Source organism: Ambystoma mexicanum, chromosome 7q (genome assembly GCF_040938575.1).
Source record: "Ambystoma mexicanum isolate Mex_15411 chromosome 7q, UKY_AmexF1_1, whole genome shotgun sequence".
Classification (NCBI taxonomy): domain Eukaryota; kingdom Metazoa; phylum Chordata; class Amphibia; order Caudata; family Ambystomatidae; genus Ambystoma; species Ambystoma mexicanum.
The window spans coordinates 371,548,766-371,576,273 of NC_090941.1; positions in this window are offsets into that span (position 1 = coordinate 371,548,766).

Consider the following 27,508-nt stretch of genomic DNA (forward strand, 5'->3'; position numbering starts at 1 on the left):
GCTGCCAAAGCGGGCAATATGTTACCTTAATTCACAGCGACCAGCTTGCAACCATGAGGTGCCTCAATGCTGCGGCCCTGGAAGGGCGCAGAACTTCTACAAGTCAAAGACATGAAGTTAGCTGATTTAGCATGGGTCTATTGAAAGCAGATAACTAGGTGCTACAATTTAAATGTATAGAGTCACATGAATAATGGAAGTGCTTGCAGCAAGCAAAGAAATAGACGATGAAGCTGCAAATGCACCAAAGTCAGGTGATCATGGTCGTGTGCTCACTGACAACTACCTAATAGCTGTGCAAATGCTGGTCCAGTCGCCACTGCAGAACTGGGTTCCATACAAAAGTAGTGGATCATATATGAATGTAATAAAGACTCAATCAGGACTAATCAGATATTATACAGAGTTGCAAGTGAAGAGAGTCAAATGTAATACAATACATCGGGTAGAAAAACAACGCCCTCAGCATCCTACTAGTCTAAAGGCAGGCAGGACTAAATGGCTAGTCAATATTGTGTACGTGGAATTACTGATTAAAATGAGAATGAAGAGATGCAAGTTCTTCTCAACTGAACATCTACAGAGCAAAACAGAAAATGATGCCTGCATACTAGGATTGAAAGACTGTTCTAAGGAGGGCATGGTCAAGCGCTCCTATGGACGTACGTAGGCTCAGTGAGCGAACTAAGGTGTTCTTACAGCAGGGGAATAAATTCCTCATTGAGGCCTTGGTAATGTGTTCCGAATTGTAAAATTCACAAGCTTCCTTAATAAGTATGGTCCTATGAGTATTTCATTCATATTTTACTGTGTCCAATATCCACCACTTGAAATTATCTGGTGTATGCTGGAGCTCCAAGAAGTGTGACACTAGCAGCACAGTGGCAGTTTTGCAGTGTATCCTCAAGCTATGTTCAGATATACAGGCATTTGCTGCTCACATAGTCTGTCCCATGTATCATAGTCCACAGTGACACTCAATGCAGTAAATGACTTTAGAGGTTTTTTCCAATTTTTGAAACTTTTTAGGAGCCATACTCGTTCCAGGATTTCTAATGACAGGGTCTTTTTTGCAAACCTGCAAACTGAGCAGTTACTCCAAGGGAAATGACCCTGTAATGGGCAGAGGTCCTAAAATGGAACCGTTTCTTTGGAATACTGCACAAGTGGGTAACATTTTTTAATACATTTATTCCGAGTGAATGTGTTGGTGCTCTGAGTAAGCATGCAAACTAGTTTGTTAATACTAGTTTTTTCTCTAGGGTTAAAGAGGGTTTCCCTTGCTGTATAATGGGCCCTTTTAAGTGAGTTGGAGACTAATTGTGGAGCCTACACCTGAACAGGTGAAAAACACCTAAATACAATGCAAAAGAGCAGTAGGGTATACTTTTTATAACAATTCACAACCCGAGGAAACCGTGCAGGTACAATTTATCGCTGCATACTATACTTCACCACAATGTATACGTTAAAATCACATTGTATTTGTCATCAATATTAAAAATCATCATCATCGATAATTACCTAAAATAGAAACAACACAATGTGAAAAAATGGCTCAACAAGTGCAAATGGTGCAAACAAAGTAATGTGGGGTTAGTATTAAAGCGCAAATCATGTGATCTAGTACTTTACAATTGTGAGGGGTCACCAAAGCAAGGCAGACAACACTTGGATTATTGTTCAAAATATGCCATTTTATTGAATCATAAAAGTTATCATACACACCAATATCCCTGCTCTAACAAGGATTTCCCTGCCTAACAAAACTAAAGGGAAAAACTCTAACAAGGGATGTCTGTCCCTCACACTTAAATATCAAATATACACAGAAAATATATAGAACATCAAATAACATACACAATGATATTCTCAGTGCCTTGATAACCTCTTAGTAACCTTGGTGAACTCCCTCCCCCAGGAATCAAGGTACATTCAGTTTCAATGTTCAACAAAAAGAAACAAGGAAATACATGTAGGTAGTATAGTCTCAATTCATTTCTTAATATTTCATTACCAAGGTCAAGTTTTGTTAAGCAATGTTCCAACAACAACAAAGCTTTCCTTTTTGGTGAAATAAGGACTTTCCACTTCTTCAAGATAGCATCAATGTTATTCCCATCAACAATGCATTGCCACCACTTCCAGTTATCCAAGAACACTTGCCACACTTCAAAAGAAATACAATGTCTGTAAATGTTATTTAAACACAGTTCTTGGTCAACACTTAGTATGACTCTCATCTTAATATTAGGAATCACGCTAGGTATCTTTGTCAGGATTACTTCACAGCACTTATACTTCCACTTCAATAACTTCAACTCCTACTAAAGTTTACCATGAGGGCATTTTTCTTTGCCTCACAGTTTTGCACTTCTGCTGAACTGAAGTCAGACATCCACTGACAATCAACTATGCTACCACAGCTTCAAAACTGTGTAATATCACTACAGATTTGGTGCTTTGTTATACCTCTACAGCTTTAGTGCTTTGTAACTTCAAACAGGTCTTGCTTTTGACTAAAATTACTTTGAGGTACTTTCACACCTTCAAATTGGCATGGCACTCTTCCTCTGAATATCCCCTTTCAATGGGGCAGCCTCTTTGCCTCTCCTGTTGTGTCCACAACCCACAAAAACCTAAATTTTGCTTTGGAACACACTTCTTTCTTCCATCTACATTCTTAGGTGATGTAGGTTGTATCAGCTTCAAAGAATATCTTTAAATAGCAAGTTCACTTCCCTGACCTTACCTTTATCCCTTTGTTAACTGTTAGGCATGATAATTACCCAGAAGCCTTAGTGCCACACTCTAAGGCACTAGGTTATGCTTGCACACTTGTATTTTAGGCAATATTGGAATTCTGTTCAGCTCACGGTATTGTTTAGATTGCGTTTGGGCTTTGGGAAAGGCTGCTTTCAGTCTTAATAAGGGAATACTCTTGGCTTGGGCAATGCTTACTTTCTCCAGTTTCAAACACAATGGTTTAAACTCTTGACATTTCTTTAGAAGCAATTGTATTCAGTGTGAACAATAATTCAAAGTTCACTTCAAACTTAATTAATTAGGCACACGCAACCACTTCTTCATATTTTTTACAATGTTTATAGATTTAACAATTGCTTTTCCGTAGCATTTGCTCTTCACGCAAGTGAAATAGAATTACTGAATCACACACAAGCTAGCCTTGTTTCTACTCTATGCGAGTGCTTTTTCAGCTGGATACTGCTGCCGGCAGTGCTCGTACAAGGGATAAGAATGCCAGGTTTATCTCAGTCACTGTTTTCCTTTCTCCACGTGTTGCACCACTTATGCATCTTCTGGCTTCATTTGGGACCCACACCATTCCTTGCTGAAGGTGTCTCCTGTCCGGCCATTTGATAAGGAGCCCCTCTTGCTCCCGAGACCCACTGCTTAACAACAGCTGCTCACCATGGCCTCCAACACGTTTCTCGATGTGCAATCTCTGCAATTATGCTCACATGGGGAAATGCAGCCTTCCTGCATGCCTTCCACTGCTCAGCCTCTGCACACCAGTGTTTGGGGGAACAGGACCCTCACAGGATAAACAGGTGAAATATGCTTCACCAGAATCCCAGCGTCCCTTTTGTTTTCCCACTTCTGCCTGGAATGATAACATTATGTCTTCTTCCTTCTACATCCGCTACTACTGCATGCACTCCAGTCACAGCTCCTTCTCTCTGCCTGCACCTAAGGGGGCCTTTTAAGGCTCTCAGGTTCCTTCAGGTGTGGGCTATTAGGCGTAATTGCCTGACTACTACTACAGCCTGACTCTTCAACCCTATTACTCATCCCAGTACTTCTTGGATTATGCGACTGCTAGTCCCCAACAACCACATCCGTTTTTTAAAATAAATTCTTAGTTCTAAGGGTAGATTAATTTCCTTTGGAATTATTTAAGGATGAGCCATTTGAATTTGTTGTTATTGTTATGGAGGTAGACAGGGTATTTAAGGCAATATTTCTATATTCCCTTCAATTATACCTTTGAGGGTAAGGAGGAATTGTATCCTGAAGTACTTTAATTGGTCTTTTCCTTGTAAGGCTTTTTCAGGATTTATGCCATTTGTGCCCAGTGCAACAGATCTTATATGTGGTTCAGGTACATTATAATGACAATTGGCCATTACCTGTTCTGGCAACTTTCAAAGGTTCTTCCTTTTAAAGGACAAATAACATATCTCATCCCACGGGATCTCCTCAATACCCTGGGTCGTGTCTCCTCCCAGGTGATCCTCCCACAGTACACCACCACCAAAGTCAGGATCCAGAAGCATCTGACTTTCCCATGCCACTTGGAAGGAGACTTTAGGCAGGGAATCTGTGAGGGAGTTACATAAGATTTGTCACACAATACAAACATTAATTTACTTAGACTTGAAGGAACATTGCATCACTTTAAACTATCTACTTGTACTGCCCACAACACCAATTAAAATCTCTTGAAGATCAACTCTTACATGTATTCCTTAGTGCACTAACATCAGAACATAACATTGGAAAAGGAGTGATTTAGCAAAGTTCTCCCTGCAGGTTTTTTTAAGCAGATATCCTTCAGTGAGAAAATTAACAAAATAAAAAGCTGTATGAGGTGAAGTTTACATCCTAAGAAACACAAATCACCGCATCAATGATAGATCCACATGTCTGTTAAACAAAGGGGCATGTCTTACCCTACTCTTTCGACTAGCTGATGCTCTCGTCTGCATGTCCCGACCTCATTCAATCGCACTCACTGCTCCTTCCTCTCCCCCTCCATCCCCCTGTCGCTCTTGCTCCCCCTTTGTTTAAATAATTTCTGTCCATCACTCCATATTTTAACAAAATCACATTTGTATCCAGTCATTTATATTTCAAGCACTATGAAACGCTCAATGGTTGCAGGTTAACATATGTTTTTTGTATGATTTTTTTTTGGGGGATTCAAAACAAAATGAGAACAATTTTTCAATAGAAAACTGTTTGTATGACCACAATGAAGAACATGGCTGCATCTAATCTTGATTATTTTAATACAGAATTATTGTTCACTAATAGTTACAACAAAATTAACATAATTGTTAACATTTAAAAATAAAATGTAACTTGTGTCATCAGATGAACAATTGTGTTACTAATTCATTTTGGGTATTATAACGTAAGACAACATTCTAAATTTGGTTTTACTTTTCTTTGGTAAAGCTCATTTTGAACAAGTTACACACTAAGCAATTAAAGAAAATTTGGCCTTAGCTGGTGGCTTTTTCAATCACTGTTAATATTATATTTTGACCCTGGGATTTTAGGGAGCACACATTTCAATGATAACATATTCTTATGAAAGTGACCAAATAATAGATTATTTGTTACTAAAACACCACATAGAATGATCATTTTTCAATTGTTCTTGAAAGAGAAACACAATGGATGCACTGAGTTTTATGTAAGTAATATATTAGTTATTTTTCATATAACAATGTCATTTTGAGCTTCACGTAAAACGTAAACAATTAATAATAGTTTGATGGTGAGCATCTACGTGTGTTCTAATGCACATGTGCACAGTTATTTTGTGGCAAAGTATAGTATGCAAAACGATTTTAAATCTCGTGCAACGATCGTGACACGCGCAGAAATGAGAAACACTTGAAGAACAGGATAGTGCCCGATTAACAGAAGTTTTTTATAATGGAGCGCTCCCATTGAGAAAATGCTCTGTGAATTAAGCACAAAATGGACCTCATTATAAGTATGGTGGTAAGGTAACAACAGTGCTGGTACCGCTACCTGCACCGTTGCTACCGTACTGCCATACTACAAGCTGTGCTCACGGGTGCCTGTCAGCCCACCAGGACTGCCCTGGTGGGCAGAGTGGCACCCGTGAGCACAGCAAGTCGGATACACCGGCACCGTTGTAAGTGGTGCCAGTGCATCCAAAGTCCCCATTCCCATTGAGCCCTATGGGGCTCAAATGGGAATGGGGATGTAGCAGTTCAGGCACCCGTGAAAGGGCAAGTACCGGGTCTGGCGGGGCTTGAATACACCAGTAATTGGCCATTTGCGACTGCCTGGACCCGGTTGCGAGTTTGGAAGTAGCCTTGCCGGTTTTGTGCTCGTAATGAGGCCCAATTTCCATCTGCAGAATCGATACCCAATAATGTACACTTTTAATGTAGGTAATACTGTCACATTTGTCAGCAATGATAACAAACTAAAATACTTTTTGTCTTGATACTTAGTTAGGTAACATAAATTGTGCGTATGGAAGCCATCTTCCCATGTATGGAGTTTATTCAACACACTGGAGCATCACCATTACCAAATGATCAATAGTTGTAATATAATAGGATGACTGTGCCGCTCAGGTTTGCTCATTTGCCGTACCCATGATAAGAGCCAACATGCCTGTGATACCATTGTGAATCGAACCAAAAAATAGGCCAATCTAGGCGGACCTTGAAAACCTTTTTTTTTTTTATTTTTACACAAGGGAATGCCATGTCCTTCATGGTAAAAGGGAGTCAGTTAATCGAATTAAAAACACAGATGTTTTCCCAACATGGATTTTGATGTGAGGCAAACATATCCATTTGAAATTAAAGAAATCGAAATACAACATAGAACAGTAAATATAACAATAAATAACTTTTTGGGGAAATTATTTGAAATAAAAATCAAAATGTGTCACAATGATTGTATCTAAAAATCGAAAATTTTATTTCATTACAAAACATAAATATATACTAAGGTCTGCACTCTGCACAATTACTGAAAAGTAAAAAAAAATGTTACTTCTTTTTGTCTGAAGGGCCAAAACACACTGGGTTGTGTGCACATTGAATGTGTGTCTTCTGCATTTTACATGCCTAACCGTGATTACACAGATGCTAACAATGAACATTTGGATATGCTGTGCTCTAACATCAATACAAGGGACATAGCATAGCGGTCTGAGAAGCAGATGTAAACTTGAGGGGCTGAGGTATGATGTATTGCTACCAGGGCACTTGAACTTAGGGTAATTGATCAACTGATTAGATTATCAGAAGATGGCGGTTTCAGACCCATGTCGTTTGCGTGTGCAAATGCCTGGAAATGTGTGGTTAGATGCTCAAAAATACATACCTTGTCAATTGGTCCGATCAAACCCCTTGGAGGACCTCTACTTTAAGTGCTAAATCACTATTAAATATATGAAGAAAGATCACAAGGTAATAAGAAGCATTCATGTATTGGCCACACACAGAACCCTGAAATACCCTCTGTGTATGCATATCACCATTATACTTTGCTAGGACACTGTAACCGATGAGGTGCCCCCCCCCAAAGAGTTAGTTTCAAAAAGGAAAAACTCCCCCAATAAATGATGTGACTGAATTCAAGGAATAGTCCTGCAGCAATGGAGGATCACTAGAATGGTGAGAACACAATGCAGGGCAGCCGCTGATGTGTGTCAAAAGCACCCACAAAGACAGCTACAATGGGACTGCTACAGGCAGAAGTACAATGGCGACTGCTCACAGGCCAAAGTACCATAGGAAAGAAAAATGTCCCAAATGGCTACCTCCTCCAGGCACTGGGCATAACCTTAAATAAAATCCCTGTAACATGAAGAGCCCGCCAGAGACTGAAAAGTGCTGTTTCCAAATCCTGATACGTGCATTTCCAGTGCCTACTAAAACTGTAACTTTGTGAAGTTTTGCACTGCTTACAAGTTTTAACAACTGCTGTACTCTGGTGTTGCTCAGTTACAACCACATACCACCTCTGACAATGGGAATGAAAGGTCTATTTTTGTGGAGGGGCATATGTTGGTTCTGAGTGCTTTGAACGAGAGGTACCAGTTTATGGTAACTCTGGTAGATTTAGCACTGCACGTGAGTTGATTTGTGAAACCACTAAGCTTCATGTCTGCAAGCCCATTCTGGCTTTTGGGCATGCACTGTATGATATCATAGAAGAATGAATTTAAACTGTGGTTAAGCATACAATGGAAGCCTTACAGCAAGGCATGTTCAATGGGCAATCAGTGTATGAGCTGATGGAGGTTACTGATGAAAAGACCTTTTTTAAAAGTTGTGTGTTATCTGTGTCAGTTAGAAGTTTTGGTGAGCAGTGCTCCCAAAGGTCGAAGATTACAATTGTTTAGATGGAGCATTGTGGATCTCCATAGGTTACTTGGTGGACCTCGGGTCTGTTGGGGAGTTAGGATGCAAAGCACTGCAAGATTGTTGCACTTAAGCTCATGCATTTTGTTAGGATGTTGAAGAGGGTTTATGGTCAATGGTAAAGGTCATGTAGGACAAGTAAGCAACAGTCCCCTTTACATTATCTTGTTTCTTTATACACTACTATTTTGAGCTTTCAAAATTTTTCAAACATGAAACAAGGTATATGTATACATATTCTAAATGTCTCTCCCGGAGACCACTCTGTGCACTTAGATGCAGTTATATTTGCACTTGTTTTCTCTCAACTGTTGGGCACATGAGCCAAGTAGTTGGTTTAACTATACATTTCTCTTGTATTATTCGTTTCTCACCTTGACTTCAATGCCCTTCCACAGGATATGCTTCATTATGTATAATGTATGATCAGGGTGGTCTTCACACATAGAGATGTCTATCTTAATGGACACAAATTATACGTTGTGGTTACTTCATAGGGACTAAGCCTAGGAAATTATTTTCATTTCTTCTCATCTTACTTTATTTAAGCTCTGATAAACATTCTTAAACCTATAAAAGATGCTTTATTTATTTAGTAAGTTATTGTTTGCTTGTTAGGTGCTTATACAGCAAATACATTTGGTTTCAAAGTGCCCACAGGCCAACAGGGAAGGAACATGACATTGAAGAACATTAAAATACACAAATATTAGTTACAGTGAGGGGAAGGAAGAGTCAAACCTGCTATGCCTTGTGAGTATTCAGAATGTGCAATGCAGCAAGGAAGAGGGCAGTGGAGTTAGTGCTGGGATGTCCATTCTCTGGGTGAGCCACAGATGAAGTGCAAGGTAAAAAGGTAAGTTCTATAGGGCCTGGAGTCGCCTTGGGTGGAAAAGTGGGAGTCTGCAGGGTGGAGGGTGAGCCGAAGCAAGTGCTGAATATAGACAGATGCTCAGAAGGTTGGGGGTGAGTTGTGAGGAGCTCAGGGGATGCATACGTGTCAAATATACCAACCACAGCAACTGTGAGGTTAGGAGGGGAGGGAAGAAAGGAATGAGGAGGAAAAGAGGAAAGTCTTGAGGTGTGTTTGGAATTTCAGAAGGTCCCGCACAAGGAGTAGAGGGATGGGGAGGCTGTTCCAAAGGAGGGATCCAGCTTAGGAAAGCGAACAACCTCCTTTTCCCTGTTTAGCAAAACACTGTACAAACAAGGAGTTGGAGCCAGAGGAACGTTGAGGTCTGGGAGGAGAGTATTTTGTAAGAGTGAGTTGCAGATAGCGTGGTCCCATGCCCCAGACATCCTTGTGGATGATGCAGAGGGGTTTGAATTTTATCCGTGCAGTAACTGTGAGCCAGTGAAGACTTTTTAGGGCACGAGGGATGCGGTCCCTGGCTTCTAGAGCAAGGGTAAGTCTTGCTGCTATACTCTGGATTAGCTGGAGGGGCCGCAGATTGGAAGAAGGAAGATTGAGGAGGAGGCTATTAAAATAGTCAAGCCTAGAAAGAACCATGGCTCAGGAAACATTGAAATTCTCAGGGAAAGTGAGAAAAGGGAGAATTCCTTTGAGAAGAAAATGGGACTAGTTGGCAATGTCCTGAGTGTGAGGGAGGAAGGAGAGAGGAACAGGGGTCCCAATCGGAAGGATCTTAGTTTTTCTGGGACTGAGGCGGAGATTGTTTGTTAGTGATGCACCAGGCCTGGATGGCAGATAGGCTGTCAGGGATGAAGGAAGGTGCGAGTGAGTCAGCAGGAAGTCTGAAAAAGAGAGTGTCATCTGCATAACACTGGAAGTTTGGGGAAAAGGAGGAGATGAGGAGTGCGGGCTGAGCAAGCTAGATGTTAAAGAGCCAAGGGTAGAGGATAGACCCTTTGGGGACACCACAGGAAAGGAGAAGGTGTGCAGGATGACTTGGGAAGAGTGGTCCGCTAGGAAAGAGGTCAGCCACTCCAGTGCCCATTCCGAGGAACCAAGGGTATTGTGAAGCCTTTGTATGAGGATGGAGTGGATGACAGTGTCAAAGGCAGAGAAGAGATCAAGTAGGGTGAGGACAGCTGGGGAGTTTGAGTCCAGGGATGCAAGCAGTTCTTCACAGTGTTCAGAAGAGCAGTTTCCATGCCTCTGGATGCTCGCAATCCCGACTGATGGTGGTGGAGACTACCGACAAGTTCAGAGTGAGAGTTGAGTTGGGGCAAGGCCAGCTTTTCCAACAGTTTCCCCCATGAAGGGGGTGATTGAAAAAGGGGGTTAGTTAGCTGGACGGGTAGGGTCTGCTGGAGGTTTTTACAGGCGGGGCGCACAAGGAGTGCTTGAGGGAGGAGGGGAAAGATCCAGTGGCAAAAGAGTGTTTGCAGAAATCACTGAGTTTAGGGGCAAGGGCGTCAATGTTGTCCTTGATGGTTCTGATGAGCAGGGGGAACCTGTTTGGAAGAAAGCTTCATGGAGCAGACAACTCCAGTAACTTCTTCAGGTGTGACAGGGGCAAAAGATGAGAAAGTGGAAGGAGGAGGGTGAGTAGCCAAGAGAGGCAGGGCGGTGTGGGATGGTATTGGCGGGTGAGTAAAACAGGTTTTTAGGATGCCCAGAGTTTTGGTTTCAAAGTGTGTGGCTAGTGAGTTGCAGAGGGCCTGTGATGGAAAATGAGAGGAGACTATGGAAAGGTTGGCTAGTTCCCTGCAGATTTTCAAAAGTTCCACTGTTTTATTGGATGCACCAGTTAACCATGCCTGAATGTAGGCCCTTTTCTTGGCACGGATGGATAGTCTGTATTGCCTTTGGATCAGGTGGCAGGCCAGTTTGTCAGAAGGTGAGCCTGAGGTTTGCCACATCCACTCCGCCGCTCTGCACTTATGTTTCAGGGCTGCAAGTTCGGAGTCATACAAGGTGTTACTCTTAGAAATGGGTTTCAGGCAAATCTTCATGACTCAGGCACGGATGTCAGGAGTATTAGTGATGGCCATGTGTTGCCTTATGTTTGTATTCCTTTTAGATTTAACATAGAATAACCCAACACAGTCAATTTGAACTAATATAAGATGCACATGGGATTTGTGAAATGGTGAATGTAAAATGACATGAGAAGATTCTGTGTAAGCCTGTTTAGGTAATATGCATAGAACTTTGCATTCATAATAAAAGCCAACATGGGATGCAAAGCTACCAAGTTTCCCACTTCCATGCTGAATCATTGAGCTTTCAAGGTAGAACGGGGACCCCAGTGGGGTGTCACAGGACTTCCGCTGGGCAGGTGATTGGTTGACCTACATGTGAGGACGGACCCCAAGGGAGGGGGCAGCATCCTCAGCAATCCTGGAGCTCTGGCCAGGGCATGCTAGAGCTTTTCTTCCCTCTAGACTTGGATGGGGACCCCACTGGGGACCCTCAAGACTGCCACTGTGTGTGGAGGATGGTGGTCCCAGTGCGAGTCAGGTGCAAAAGGGAGGTGGCAGCACACCCACAGTCCTGGGCCTCTGGCTGAGGCATGTTTGAGCTTTTACATCCAAAGAGGTATGATTACCCCGCCAGGGTTCCACAGGACCACTGCTGTGCAGGGGGCTGTTCAACCCACATGCAAGGCAGGCACTCAAGGGTGGTGGCATCACCCACAGCCTTCCTCAAGCTGTGCCCAGTGCAAATTAGAGCTTTTCCAGCCGGGGAAGGCCAGTGCCCATGCTGGGACATGCTGGAACCTCTGCTGGGCAGGGGGACAACTGAGGAGCATGGGAGGCAGGTGCCCAGAGCAGGGGCAGCACCCCTACCCATCCTGGAGCTCTGGCCACAGTGTGATAGAGCTTTTCCTTCAGTGAAGGACAGGGATGTGTTGAGGCATGCTGGTTCCTCTGCTGGGCAGGGCCATATATAGTTGCCAAGTTTCACAGTTCCATGCAAAATCTTTGAGCCTGTGTTTTTTATTTCGCACTGCATCCTGGGACTTGTCAGCCCACCCTTCTATGGGAAAAACTGAACTACAAGTTTCAGCATGCAATTGGAAGCAAAAGCAGGACTTGCTTGATATGTCAAACATGGAACTGAAAAACTTGGCAGACAGGGTTGGGTTGCCCTTTGCGCCCATATAGGCTCCTGGTCACCCATGGCCAAGGGAAAGGTGTTGCAGCAGATAGGGGGTGGAGGGGAGGGACTGCTGTTGGGCAGGGAAATGGTTGACCCACGTGCAAGGCAGGTGCCCATGGGTGGAGCAGCAACCCCAGCCAGCCTGATGCTCTGGCTGGTGCGCATTAGAACTTTTCCCTCCAGTGAGGGATGGGGACCCAGTAGGGCATGGCCATTGGCCAGCTTGGGGGATGAAGTGATTTTGCCACATACCCCATGTTGGGCAGCGAGAAACATATGGAGTGCAGACGGGACCCACACACGCTATCTACAGTAATATGATGAAGGTTGTCTATGGCAAGTCACTTTTGTATCAATAAAAATACATCCAATGAACCACAAAAAGTGATGCATGAGCTACGAGAAAAAAAGTTGTCATACTGCCAGGGCAGGGACACATCTAACACATTTGAATTCAAGTAGAGAAAATGGTTGGTTTTATAGTAATAACAGAATGGAAAAGACAACACGTTTCGTAATTCTTCAATGTTCATTGGCTGGTGTGATCTACAATATAGGTGCTTCCATACATTTTGAAACTTAATTGGCCTATTCTAATCACGTGATAAAGGTGGCATGCTTGCTAGTTAGCTCATGTGTGGTGAAATCATTTTCATTCTCTTATGCTGCTCCTAGACAGTGATTGTTGAAACATGTATCCGTCAGAACTGGTTTACAATTGGCTAATTCAGGAGGAGTAGATGTGGATTGAGTAATTATAACATTTAAATCCCTTCCTAAATGACTGAAGCAATTGGTACCAGTGTGTTGTTCCCATCATTACTAACTGCTTACCAACAGTTCATTTTGCAACTCCATTGTTGGAAAGAATACTTACACTCCCTTCCTGTTTCTCATGATTTCATCTGCCTGGTCTCTGACCTCATACGCTGGGGGCTTGCTGTTTGCATACTTCGCTCTTTCACAATGGTGCAAATGTGTATGTGTTTGTGCAGTGTACATTGTCATAAAATTGTCTTTATGTACTATTACATGCAGGTGGTATGAGCTATTACACTGATCATTGATTCCTTATAAATTCTTTTGTATTGGCAATGGTGCTTGTGTGAGATGTGGCTTCATGAGTTGTACCTATCACTGTTGCATTTAAGCGTTGTGATGCAAACATCTGTATTGTTCACTAATTCCTAATTAGGACTACATTGTTGATGATGATGTTTTGCATGACTGCTTCTTCATGGCCATGGGAACTCTGCAGACCTGAAGGGTTTTGACCAATCAGTGTACAGTGTCTTGTCATTAAACTCTGGGATCTGTTATCTTTTTTGTTCCATGACTTCACTACCAAAAATGAAACTCTGGGAAAGCATTCCCCTCCCCCTTCCTTTGACCAATCCCTGTGCAGCATTTAGTCTTTGGCGGTGTGAGTGTTGGAATTTGGAATATGGGTGCCTTTCAGCAATTGTCTGGCTGCTGTTCTCTGCTGTCGGGTGATGTGGAGTTTTCCATGCTTCAGGGAAGGCTAACTAAATATTGAGGCCTACATGTGTTGCATTCAGCTAATGTAAAACAATGGTGATGATGCATTCATAAATATAAACACTTTTTCTACATTCCTGTAACTAATGTTAGATGCAGCTGGGTCTGGGTAGGGGTACAAGGTTATGTTCATCTACTAGAAGTGTATTATGGTCTATCTGAAGCATGGCTACTGGTGCCTCATTGGGCCTATGCAGGACTCCTTTGCTTAAATGGGGCTTCTTGCAGTGTGCCTACCTCATAGTGAATTTCACAGTTTATGTCTTTGTGTAAGTTTGGGACATTGAATACATTCGGCCATGTTCTCATACTCCCCTCCACTGAATAAGATTTCTTGTAATCTGTGCGCCCTGGGTGACCGAGTGGAATGTCTTATAGCCAACTGGAGAAATATTTCAAATTTGCTCCCATCTGGACTTCAAGTGCAGGCCTGCTATCTGGTCCTTCCTTTCATTCCTATTGCCAACCATCAGTGGGCCATGCTCGGAGAGTGGCCATCTGGTAGTGCAATGCATTGCAAAAGGCCCAGTTGGAAAGGGTGCCTGGTGGCCTACCAAAGCAACAGCAGGCCTCAAGGGACTTTGACTGGGCAGGGGAAAGTCAACCCACATGCAAGGCAGGCACCCAAGGGAGGGGCCAGCACACCCGGCGGTCCTCGAGCTTATACCAGGGAGGGGTAGAGCTTTTCCTTCAGGAAGGGATGGGGAACACACCACGGGAGTCCCCAATCTGCTGCTGAGCAGGGGGATGGTAAACCCAAGTATGAGGGAGGCACCCAAAAGAGGGGGCAGCATCTCAAACCATCCTGGAGCTCTGGCCAGGGCACATTAGAGTTTTTCCCTCCAGAGTGGGACATGGACTCTTCCAGGGTTCCCTGGGACTGCCGCTCAGAGGAGGATAGTTGACCCACGTGTGAGGCTGGTGTCTAGGGAGGGGGCAGCACCATGGCCATCCTGAAGCTCTGGGAGGCATGCATTAGTGCTCTTCCATCCAGGAAGAGACAGGGACCTTCTCTGAGCTGGCCCGGGACCGCCACTGGGCAGGGGTTGCTCAACCTACATGCGAGGCAGGCATCCAAGGGAGGTGGTAGCACGCCCAGCCATCCTGTTGCTCTGGCCCAGTGTATGTTCATGTTTTACCCACCATGGAGGGTACGGGGCCACACCAGATAACCTAGGATGGCCGCTGGGCATGGGGATTGTCGACCCATGTGCAAGGCAGCAGCCACCGCTGGCCATCCTGGAGCTATGGCCATGGAGCAATAGAGCTTTTACCTTGAGGATGTTTGGGGACCCCCCCATTCAAATATATTTCAAATATATTTCAAATATTTTCAAACAGATGAAGATGTCCTTCAAGTATCACAAATAATTAAACAAGAAGCACCACAAGAACTAACCACAAAATTAATCATGGTTTCATTAAAAGTATGGTTTCATTAAAAGTATTAAAACAACTATTCATTATTGTAATAAAAGAAGTACAATCAATGAAAAAGTACATTGAAAATTTAGGGCAAATCATAGACAATTGGGATAAGGAAAACATTTGTATCATGTGTGCAAACTAAAAGAAAAAGAAACCCATAACCACATTCCCCCCCCAACACAACCACATGTCCCCCCCAAAAAACAGTTTTAACAAACTTTGCATATTTATTTACCTTTTCAAATTATCTACACTTATAGATATTATTAATGGATAAAAAGTATTAATGTTACAAATACTATTTACAAATATTACACTCAATATATTTTAAAAAGACTTTCTAAGACGACTACCCACACACGTATATATTTTTTCAATGCATTTTTATAGCTGCAGCTAAAAACACACAATGCGCAGATGGCTGCTTTCTAGCCGCGGCTGCACAGTATGCCCCGGGTAACAACTCATGGAGTGGAACGGGTTTGGAATAGTCGTGGTTAAGCACACCCAGTCTTTGCTGTACTTAGGCGTGATCCTCAATACACCAAAGGTGACCCTTTTTTATGTAGCCGCAGCAAAAGGATTGTGTTTTTTTAATAAACCGAGTATGCAATATGAACGACGACAAAGAGACATAAGTGATACAATGGTCGTTAAACTGAGTTAAGTAACGTACATGATAGTAAAGAGAGCTCACAAAATGTGGCAAAATGCTACACTCAGTTTAGCCCAAAACATTCCTTTTAAGGATGACTTATCACATATAAATACACAAATACAATGAAATAGCATCCATCACATATAAATACACAAACACAAGGGGCCTCATTACGAGTGCGGACCCGTAATGAATGGTGCCGGTAAGGGACCGGCACCGTTCCTTAAGGGCAGCACTATTACGAGGTCTGCAGCGGGTCCTGTTCTGGAATGCCTGGTCAGACCAGGCATCCTTAGCGGGACCCGTTAGCAGACCAGGATGCTAACAACGGGCCCGTCATTAACGGGCCCGTTGTTAGCATCCTCCCCATTCCCATTGAGCCCTATGTGGGCTCAATGTGAATGGGGATGTACCGGGTCCGGGTCTCAGGAAAGGGAATTACCGGGCCCTCCAAGTTCAGAATGGTCCGGTAATTCCTCATTCCTGGAACCCGGACCCGCTAAAAGCGGCATTGCTACCACCATACTCGTAATGAGGCCCAATGAAATAACATCCAAACACTTTTTCTAAAATAACTCATCACTCATAGCCACAGCTGGAGTTCAATTACTTTTTTCTAGCCATGGTTACAATATGGAACTTTGGGGGGGTAAGTCACATAGATTTTTAGACATATATACATAATAGACAATTCTTAGAAACAACTCTTTTGGGTACAAACAGCATACTTTTTTGCACATTGAGCCATATAGCCACGGGTATGATTCAACAAACCCCTGGCTTTGACCCTCCCCAGTCATTTCTGCAGTTAACTGCGCCTCTGAAATTCAACACCCCATTGGGCGATTAATCTATGTTTAAAAAATAAATAAAACCCTCAAACTGTAAAAAAAGAAAACATGATTAGTTAAATAAAAAACACATTTTAAAAACACACTTTAATACACATGTTTTTATTACCCTTGTATCTCGTATGCAGTGCATCACTTTCACTATACAAGATACATTTGTGCATATTTGCACATACTAATCATTGGATCCTTTGAAAAAAAAATCCAACTTGGATTAATAAAAATTACACTTATATACAAAGAAAGTATTAAAACTGTCACTAGAATAAGTGACCAGTGATATTACACGGCCTGTGGTAGCCGCCGTGTAGTTATGGTTAAGTTGCTTAACTCATAGGAAGAGCACTTTTTCGGTGGCTTATAACTTTGCTCCCCCTGGACGAATCCTCAATAAACATTGCAATACAAGTATATGGCCCCCTCTGATTTCTTTTGCCAACTTTGGTGAGGTTTTGTGCAGGGGGAAAAGTTATAAGGGGGTCCCAAATTAATTTTTTTCCATAGACTGAATGGGGAAAAACTTTGTGCACGCCTACAGGCCGAATGGCTGGACGGATTTGCACCAAATCTGTGGCAGGAGCGGGGGCTTGCGTCAGAAAGCGTGCTTTTTTGTGTTTGGTGGAAATTGGACCAGTACTTGTGTTGCAAAGAACTGAAATACGTTCCAAAAAATGTGTGATATCTGGGTCCGCTCTGCTGACCCATTTCCCTGTTTGATGTGTGGACCAAAGTCTCATTAGCCTGCTGTACGCAGTGCTGTTGGCGAACAGTGGACGCGGCCGTTGGTTGGCTGGAGGGAAGCGTGCTGTTCGTCAAAGGTTTTGGGAAACGCCACCATGGTGTATCGGAAGATAGTGCCGCGCCAGAAGGGGTTGCAAAACATGGTTTGCAGGCTCGGGTGAGTGAAAGAGGGCGACGCAAGGAATTACCCAGGCGTTGTGCTGTTGCCTAAGGCTGCCGATGGTTATGTTGACTTTGTGCGTGTTTTCATTTTTTTATGGCGGTGGGTTTATGGCAAAATGTTCCCATGCTTGGCTGCCATGCCTTGTAGTGGTTGTGGGTAAGGCGTAGGCTTTTCAGTGCATGGGCAGAGGTGGCAGGCCTCCTCTTGCACCCAAGAGCCTAGGGCTTGGGCACCAACCCCGCAATGCAATGCTTCCACGCACGCAGCTACTCGCACATACGTTAGTGGTGGGTAGCTGCACAGGCAACTGTCATATTTTGGTCAGTGCAGGCCGGTTGCAGTGGGGATGGGTAGTGCATTGGATATACTATGAGGATATTTCCAGTCGGTGTACTATGTTGTGTTGTGCCTGAAAAGTCCCTACTGGCTTGTGAGCATGGTTATGGGCCTTGCAACTAACAGTGCAGGCAGTGGTTGGAAGTAGGTGTGAGGAAATTGTCATGTGTGGGTCTGTAAGTGTACGCACTATTGCCTTCTAGTGGATGTAGAAGGATTAGGCTTTTCGGTACATTGGCAGAGGCCATAGGTCTCCGCATGTACCCAAGAGGCTAGGGCTTGCTCACAGCCTTGCTTTTAGGAAGGCCATTAGGACATTGAGACATGGAAGAATTTTTTGCCAGCCCACTTTTGCCATATGGACCATTCACGCAGCTACTGACATATACTGTATTGGTGCACAGGGGACAAAAGGCATCCTGGCTTGTGTGCATGGCTAGGGCGCTTGCACCTAACAGTGTGGTCACTGTTTGGAAGTAGGTTGGAGAATGCAGCCTTGTTTGACCCGTTAGTGTACCCTTACCTACCAGTGGTCAGGAAAACTATGTGGCAACATGGTAGCATACACGCCTCTGTTTCCTTCTAGTGGGTGCGTTGAAGGAGAAGGCTCTTGGGTACATGGGCAGAGTCTTTAGGCCTCTGCTTGTACCCAGGAGGCTAGGCCTTGGCCACAGCCTTGCTTCAGGGAGGGGAGGCAGACATGTTTTTGAAGTCAATGTATTATTCTGTGTTGTGCTTGCAAAGGCATTCTGGCTTGTGTGTATGGCTACGGCCCTTGCACCAAAAAGTGTGGTCATGTTTGGAAGTAGGTTGGAGAATGCAGCTTCGTTTGAGTCTGTTAGTGTACCCATATGTACCGGTAGTCAGAAAAGGTACATGGCCACAATCTTGCCTCAGGGAGGGGAGGCAGACATTGGCACATGGAAGGATTTTTTTTCCATCACAGTTTTGCGATATGGACTTTTTACGCTGGTACTCACATGTACCTCATTGGCGGGCAGCTGCAGAGGTGACTATCCTTTTTCGGTGAGTGCAGGCAGACTCCAATCGGGATTGGGAGTGCATTGCAGACAATATGAGGATATTTGCAGTCGGTGTGCTTTATTGTGTTGTGCCTGCAAAACCCGTATTGGTTTGTGTGCATTGGGTGTGTTGAAGGAGTAGGCTGTTGGCTGCATGGGCGGAGGCTGTAGGCCTCCTCATATACCCAGGAGCCTAGGGCTTGGCCACAGCATTGCTTCAGGGAGGCCAAGCAGACATTGGCACATGGAAGGCATTTTGTACCATCACAGTTTTGCAATACGGACTTTATACGCAGGTACTCAGATATACCTCATTGGCAGGCAGCTGTATAGGCAACTATCCTTTTTCGGTGAGTGCAGGCAGACTCCAATCGGGATTGGGAGTGCATTGCAGACAATATGAGGATATTTGCAGTTGGTATGCTATGTTGTGTTGTGCCTGCAAAAATCGTACTGGCTTGTGTGCAGTGGGTGTGTTGAAGGAGTAGCTATTGGGTGCATGGGCAGAGGCTGTAGGCCTCCACATGTACCCAGGTGCCTAGGGCATGGCCACAGCATTGCTTCCGGGAGGCCAAGCAGACATTGGCACATGGAAGGAATTTTTTTCCATCACAGGTTTGAAATATGGACTTTTTACGCTGGTACTCACATGTACCTCATTGGCGGGCAGCTGTAGAGGCGACTATCCTTTTTCTGTGAGTGCAAGCAGACTCCATTGGTGATGGGGAGCGCATTGCAGACAATATGATAACATTTCCAGTTGGTGCGCTATGTTCTGTTGTGCCTCCAAAATCCCTAGTGGCTTGGGTGGATGGCTGGGGCCCTTAGACCTAACAGGCTGGAAAGTGGTTGGAAGTAGGTTTCAGAATGTTGGCTTCTTTGTGTCTGTTCTTATACTGATATGTAACTTCAGCGTACACTGTTGGAAATATGTATATCTCCTGTGGGTGGTCACTATTACAAAATGGTTGTGGAGGACATTTTGCAGTTGGTACACCAGTAGAGGTAGCGTGAAGTGCCTGCACTTGCATATGGTGTGCGTCATTGACCTTGTTGCCATACAAGGACTGAGATGTCACCATTTATATTTCATAAGGTGTGCCTCTCATAATACGCTGTGCTTTGAGAGTGAAGGAAGATATTGCGACATGACACGAGTTAATAAGCATTACACATGTAAAGTATGGATAATGTGCAGACCAACCCACATACATGTGCAGCCGACAACATTATCAATGCTGTTACGTACAAACAAATACAGGACAGCAAGCCATCTGACTGTTAGCTTTGTTTTGCCTACTTGTGGAGATGGCCAACGAATGCGGTTGGAGCTTCTACTGTGTGAAATTGTAATGTGTGCATCATTTCCATTACCTATACGTGTGTGCGGCATACACCATTGCATCAGTCACTGGCGTCACTGACTTTACTTGTGGACAGTTGTTCCTCACGGTGTGCACTCCAGGAATGTTCTTCATGTGCGTGCCAAGCGTAGCACACTCTGTCATGTCAGCACCCAGCTCCGGAAAGGAACAACATAAACAAAAGCAAAAGCCGACATGCGCACACAGAGCATACAGTTCTAGAACATTCCCAAACTTTATTAACACTACAGTGAATGGTTGGAAGTGCTTTATTTTGCTGCACAATGTCAACGACAACGTGTAAGTTGGCTGCATTGACCCATCTTTTACTTCACAAACAAAATTCAGTGACAAATGCTGTCTGTGCACCTCTGTACTTCTGTTCTCACCTACCAAAGTGAGAAAAGGAGTAACTAGTGGTGCTTGGTGCGCCATATGGAACAACAGATTTTCTTTGAAAGGTAGCAGCTTGTGCCTCTGGGATGCATTACAGCATAAAGATGTGCAGGTTGGTTCGTATTGCAGGAACCACAAATGGACATACCAGCCCATATTGGTCAGCCCAGATAATACCGACAGAAAACAAATCGCTTATAACAATCATCCAGTGCTTGGTCCACCATCCGTCTCTTGGATAGTGGAAGGTGTGGCACGCGCAGTAAGGTGTAAGATATCTGAAAAGAAAGAGGAATAAGAGTAGATGTAAGTAGCCGGTATTAGAGGCAGCGTACAGGACAGGACTTTGCGGGAAGGATGTTGTGATAGCTGGCTGTCTCATGGACCATGTACTGTGTGGTAGTGAGTAGCGTCATATGTTACTCCACTTGTCTATTTTGTAGGTGATATTGTGATTGTACAGCTCCACACAAAAACAATATGTTGGAAACATTGCCACCAGATGCTGTTTTGCTTTGTTTCCTTTTTAGAAAACATGACAGTGGTAGCAAGTGTTGTTCGACCCACAGAACAATGTGTCTGTATGTCTGCAAAGAAAGTAAGCAAACAAGAACTCCTATGGGTGTGACCTCGGATTGCTGGAGAATGGAGGAGCTGCTTTGCTAAGAAGTGTGTCAATAACATGTGAGCACTGATTGTTTGTGTGCCGATTGACCGCTGTGTGCAGCTGTGGCCATTTTAACGTTCAGTACACTGAGGGTGCATAGAACTAATAATTGTGTCAAAGGGCATAGAAAGGGCAAAAGAGGGAATGTAGCACTGCACGAGTGAGCAGAAGGTATGTTGTTTTATTGCACAACTTGCGTTCCCTTTTCGTCTTGAAATGTATGTCTGCATTTGCAAGGGGTAGGGAAGAATGGTAGCAAAAGGAAGTACAATCGCAGTAGCAATTTACGGGCAATGGTGGACACATGGCACTGTAATGGCACGCCATTACTGCCATCACAAAGCTCTGTACAATGTACAGAGAGAAAATGTGTGGTAGAGTAAATTTATAAATATGCATACAGATGATCAGCGTAACACTTTTTATTTGGAATACACATGTGATGTAAAGTTGTACTTACATAACTTCGGCAGATTCCATGCTTGTATTGGGTGGGCGAGAAATGGCAGTGTACGGTGTATGGGATTGTTGCAGACTACCTTTGGGGCACATGGGCAGAGGAATTGCGGTGTAAGTTATGCATCATGTTTTTCCTATACTTCCATACAATTTCTGACCTTGGAGCTAAGCATGCTTTCTCCTCAAGGCTGTTTTACAATGAGCGTGTTTCCTGTTCAAGGAGAGGTATGTTAGGTTTTGCTTTCTGGAGATGATGTTGGGAAAAAAAAGGAATCAGTTGATTGTAGCATGCATTTGCAAATGTTGGCAGTGTCATTATGGTGAAGGTAGTATGACGTACACGTAGAGATGATGGTGTTGTACATATGGTTCCGTGAATGCACAGATGGCAACATACGTTAGATGTGCTTTTGCACTGCCTAAGGACCAGTTATATGTGCAGTGTGTTACGAGGCAGTGGTGGACGATGGCAGACTGTGTGTTCGTTGCCTCACAATACGTGGCTGGGTGGCCCATCGCACGCAGTTTGTTGTAGTGCAGCATGAACTTGTTTGGGGCTGCAGTTCAGCAAAGAAAAGGAGTTAGTGTCTATGGTCGTGAAACAGTGTAAAGGGGTTATGGGGTTCAAATGGTGTTTCCTTCACACAATAAGAAAGGGAAACAGAAGTTTGAAAACTAATGCAGAAACACAGTGGTTGCAATATGGCTGCCGGGCTATGACCCATGTGCTGCACTGAAATATGTGTTGGATACCTTTTTTTAAATGGTGTGCATAACAATGAAAATGTCCTTATGGTCTACACAGTGCCAGTGCAAAGCAAGGAGCCAAATGTTGCAGCAGTTACAACAGTAAGGTAAGATGTATGGATGCATTCATTAAGTTGTATGGTTGTGATTTTGAGGATTGTTGGGTAGGTTGCGTTAGTGTTTTGCATTCAGGGTGTCCACTTATTACAGGCTTAGGTAACCAGTGTACGTAGGAAACAGGTTATGTATGTGTGGAAGAAATGGAAGCCAATGTCAACTGCAGTGGCTAAGGGGTAGGTGGGTGTGTTATGTGTGGGGTTAGTGGTACGTGGACAGACGTTTGTATGCATAGTTGTACAGTGCAGCGGCAATTGTGGGTAGGGTGTAGAATGTTGAGTGCATGGCTGGAGGCCCTACACTGTACAGGGTGTAGTGAAGCATATAGGGCGTAGGTGCAAGCTGCATAGTGTAATATAGGTGTTCATTGCAAATGGTAGTATTCGTATGTGTATAGCAGAAATAAGTGCACCCATTGCACCATAGAGAAGAATAATATCAATCGATGCAGACTTACTGTTTGGATTGAGGAGTAACTGTACTGTGTTTTGTGTATCGAGTGTGAAATGTTGTGGTCCTGGTTCCTGCAGTATCTGCAGGAAAATAGAACAGAACATGTTAGAGCAGGTATTTTGTTAGTTTGCAGTCCACTACATAGCATACATTTTTTACCATCTGTATACATTCTGAGGTGATAGAGTACCATTATGGAGTTACTGTAACTCACCTGATTCCCACGGAGGCGCTGGTCTTGGCAGGAAGGTGTCTGTGACTCGAAAAGTGATGTGCAGGACTCGATTGGCTTCTGGGGTTGAACCTCTTCTCACTGTGTGTCGAACCCGAAGGGTGAGGTTTCTGTAGGTGAAAGAATATGGGGGTTAAGGGTCTGGGCTGTTGAATGTTCCTCTCCCTTTCCCTCTCTTCCTAGCTTCTCCGTAGAGACCCCCCAGGTCACATGCTCACCTTAGATAGGTGAATGCTGGACTCTCCATCTGCGTCTGGTGCAGGGTGCCGTTGCCAGTTCCTTCACTGGTGAAACATAGGCCTCTTGAACTCAGAGGATCGTTACCGTCGTTAACTGCACGAGCGGTGAGTTTCTGGGCACCTTTTTAGTCTTTATAGTCTTTAGGTGCGTGGCACGTTAATATTGAACAGGACTCTGTATAATGCTTTCCCTTTTGTCTTGCAGGACTCTGGAGACGGAAGATGGAGTGAAGCGCCTGGAAATGAGTAAGTAAATGCTAGCGCTCTAACTGTCTTTTTCCCTTGCTGCTTAGTCCGTGCTGAAGAGACGCTGGAGTATTTGCATGCGTTCTTATTGTGGCGAGCGCGATGGGCGTAAGTAAATACCTGTCTCTTCTTTTGTTTTCACAGGCGGCGGTGCAGCTTGAAGAAATCCAGAATTCGCGGAGTGCCGGTGAGTGATAACAATGCTTTTGTCTTCACAGGCGGTGTCTTCACAGGCGGAGATGCAGCGTGAAGAACTGGCCGCAGCCGATGGATCAGGTGAGTAAGCACTGCGTGTAAAGGTTGCCTTGCTAACCTGTTGTTTCTTGTCCTTGCAGGTGCTGTTGTCGACTGGATACAGGAATGGTAAGTATAATTCTTGCAGGTTCAGGATCGAAAGAAGAAAGGCCGGAACAGACTCGGTGAGCGTTCTGCTGCAGATGCAGAATAACACGAAGCACGTTTCATCTATCGGGTGTGGTTTAAATAGCCTTGGGGTGATGAGGCGTCTTCCTCCACGGCCCCGCCTAGGTAAGAAAAGAGTTCCAGTTCCAGAAGTGTTCCAGTGCTGTATCCAGGGAGTGAAGCTTGCCCCACCCAGGTAAGAAAGTAGTTCCTGTTCACAGAGGACTTCTAAGTGGCTGGTAAGTAAGCAGCATGGTCTGCTGCAGGTAAGTCCACCCAAGCATCTTTATCTATATTATGAGCCCGGCGCTTCCAGTGCCGGGACCGATGACTGTGATGAGCATGGTCCCACCGGCGCCAGGACGAGGCCCAAAAGGTCCCAGTGGGGACCGGCTGGTGCCTAAGATAACGGTTAGGGGCCTGCTTCCAAGGATGTTGGGTTGTTCCTGACTCCTTGGAAGCAGTGATCATGACAGCACCCCCCCTCAAGGCCCCTCCCAAGCGTGTCTTCTCCGGGGGTTTTGGCTTGTCAGGGTGATTCAAATGGAATTTCTTGACCAGACGAGGTGCGTGGACATGTTCTGAGGGTTCCCAAGACCTTTCCTGGGGGCCGTATCCTTTCCAATCAACCAGGTAATATAATTTAGATTTGGAGATTTTGGAGTCTAGGATGTTCTTTACTTCGAACTCAATTTCTCCATCTACTAAAACAGGTTCTGGGAGTTCGGTCAATCGGGTTCCTGGTTGTACTGGTTTTAGTAAGGAGACATGGAATACTGGATGTATTTTCATATGCGAAGGCAATTCCAATTTAACAGCCACTGGATTAATTATGGCAGAGATAAGATAGGGTCCAAGGTATCTCGGGTTAAAAGTGCGGGGTCCTTTTAGAGGTAGGTGCTCAGTGGATAACCAGACCTGCTCTACCACTGCGTAGTGAGGGGCCTCTTTACGGTGCTGATCTGCTCCTTTCTTGAATTGAGCTTTAGCTCTTTGCAGATGGTCAGTGGCTTCCTTAAAAGCACGAGTGATCTCCGAGTGCAAGTGATCCACAGCAGGTGCCTCGAATTCTTGGGGAGGATCCAGGTTAGAGGTTCTAGGATGGTGTCCGTATAATAAGAAGAAGGGAGTCTTTCCGGTTCCAGAATGAGTCGAATTGTTATAAGCGTATTCAGCAATCCAAAGAATGTCCTTCCAAGGGTTTTCAGTTTCTTGGAGCATGCAACGTAGATATTGCTCTAGAGTTTGATTTGTCCTCTCGGTTTGTCCGTCAGTCTGGGGATGATGACTGGTAGAAAGTCTCACATCTATTTGGGCTAAACGACAGCAACTTCGCCAAAAGTGGGAGATGAATTGACTTCCCCTATCGGAAACCAAAACCGAGGGAAACCCGTGTAACCGAACGATGTTTTCTAAGAATTCTCGGGCCAATACTGAAGCTGAAGGTAGGCCCTTCAGGGGAATGAAGTGAGCCATCTTGGAGAATAGATCCACGACTACTAAAATGGTATTATACCCTGAGCATGGAGGTAAGTCCGTGATGAAATCCATGGACAGGGTATTCCATGGACAGGGAGGGATGTCTAGTGGGTGTAAGAGGCCGGCTGGTTTCTCCTTCAGACTTTTATTTTGGGCGCATACACCGCAAGATATTACAAAGTCTCTAATATCCTTTTTCCATGATGGCCACCAGAAATGTCTTTTGACCTTTTCCATGGTTTTGGTTATGCCAGGGTGACCCTCCATTAGTGAATCGTGATAACAGGAGATTACCTGTCTTTGTATCTTCTCACTGGGCAAGTATAATCGTCCTCGGAAAAAAGGTAGATCTTGATCCACTGAAAATTCTTTTCCCCTTAATTGCCATTTCTGTAAGTCGGCCGGAGTTAGAAGTGATTTGACTGTGGTCTTGATGTCTTCAAAGGATTGAGCGCTGACCAAACCCAAAATCCTTTGTTCAGGGATTATGGGTATTGGTTCTGGATTGGTCAAATGTTCATCTATTCCCATCCGGGAAAGGGCATCTGCTTTTCCATTTTTACTGCCAGGTCGATAAATAATTATAAAGTCAAATTCCGCCAAAAACAGACCCCCGCGAAGCTGTCTGGAAGACTGAGCTTTGGCCGTCTTCAGATACTGTAAGTTGCGGTGATCAGTCATTACGGTGACTGTGTGTCTGGCTCCCAAAAGATAATGCCGCCAGGCTTTAAAGGCCGATCTGATAGCTAAAAGTTCCTTGTCTGTAATTGAATAGTTGATCTCGGGAGCCGAGAATTTGCGGGACCAAAAGGCTATAGGATGTAATTGATGTGTGACCGGATCTCTTTGTGATAAAACTGCCCCCATAGCAAGACTTGAAGCATCTGTTTCTACGATGTAGGGGAGTTCTGGACGAGGATGTTTTAGAACAGGTGCAGAAATGAATTTAGTTTTGAAGTCCCGAAAGGCTTGTTCCGCCTCAGTAGACCACTCAAAACGTTTGTTTTTCTTTAACAGAGCAGTGATGGGCTGGACTATTCGAGAGAATTCAGGAATGAATCTGCGGTAAAAATTAGCGAAGCCTAACATGCTTTGGACTCCCTTTATAGAGGTTGGTGAAGGCCACTTGATAATTGCATCGACTTTCTTTGAATCCATATGGACTCCATTGGGTGACAATATGAATCCCAGGAACTCAACTTCAGTTACGTTAAAAACGCATTTTTCGAGTTTAGCAAAAAGGTTATGTTGACGTAGTCTCTTGAGGACCTCTCTAACATGTTTCCGATGTTCTTCTTTAGATGATGAATAGACGAGGATGTCATCAATGTAGACAACAACACACACATCTATGAGTTCTCTAAGGACATCATTCATTAAATACTGGAAGGCGGCAGGAGCGTTGCAAAGTCCAAAGGGCATAACTTGATATTCAAACAGCCCATACTTGGTGCGGAAGGCCGTCTTCCATTCATCGCCCTCTTTTATTCGTACCAAGTGGTAGGCTCCTCTGAGATCCAACTTTGTATATATACATGCGTCTTTGACTTGATCCAGGAGTTCAGGGATCAAAGGTAACGGGTATCTGTTTTTAACGGTGATTTGATTCAGGGCGCAGTAATCTATACAAGTCCTAAGGTCTCCTTCCTTTTTCGGAACGAAGAACAAAGCCGAGGAAGCTGGAGATTTTGAAGGACGGATAAACCCGTTGGCTAGGTATTGGTCCAGATAT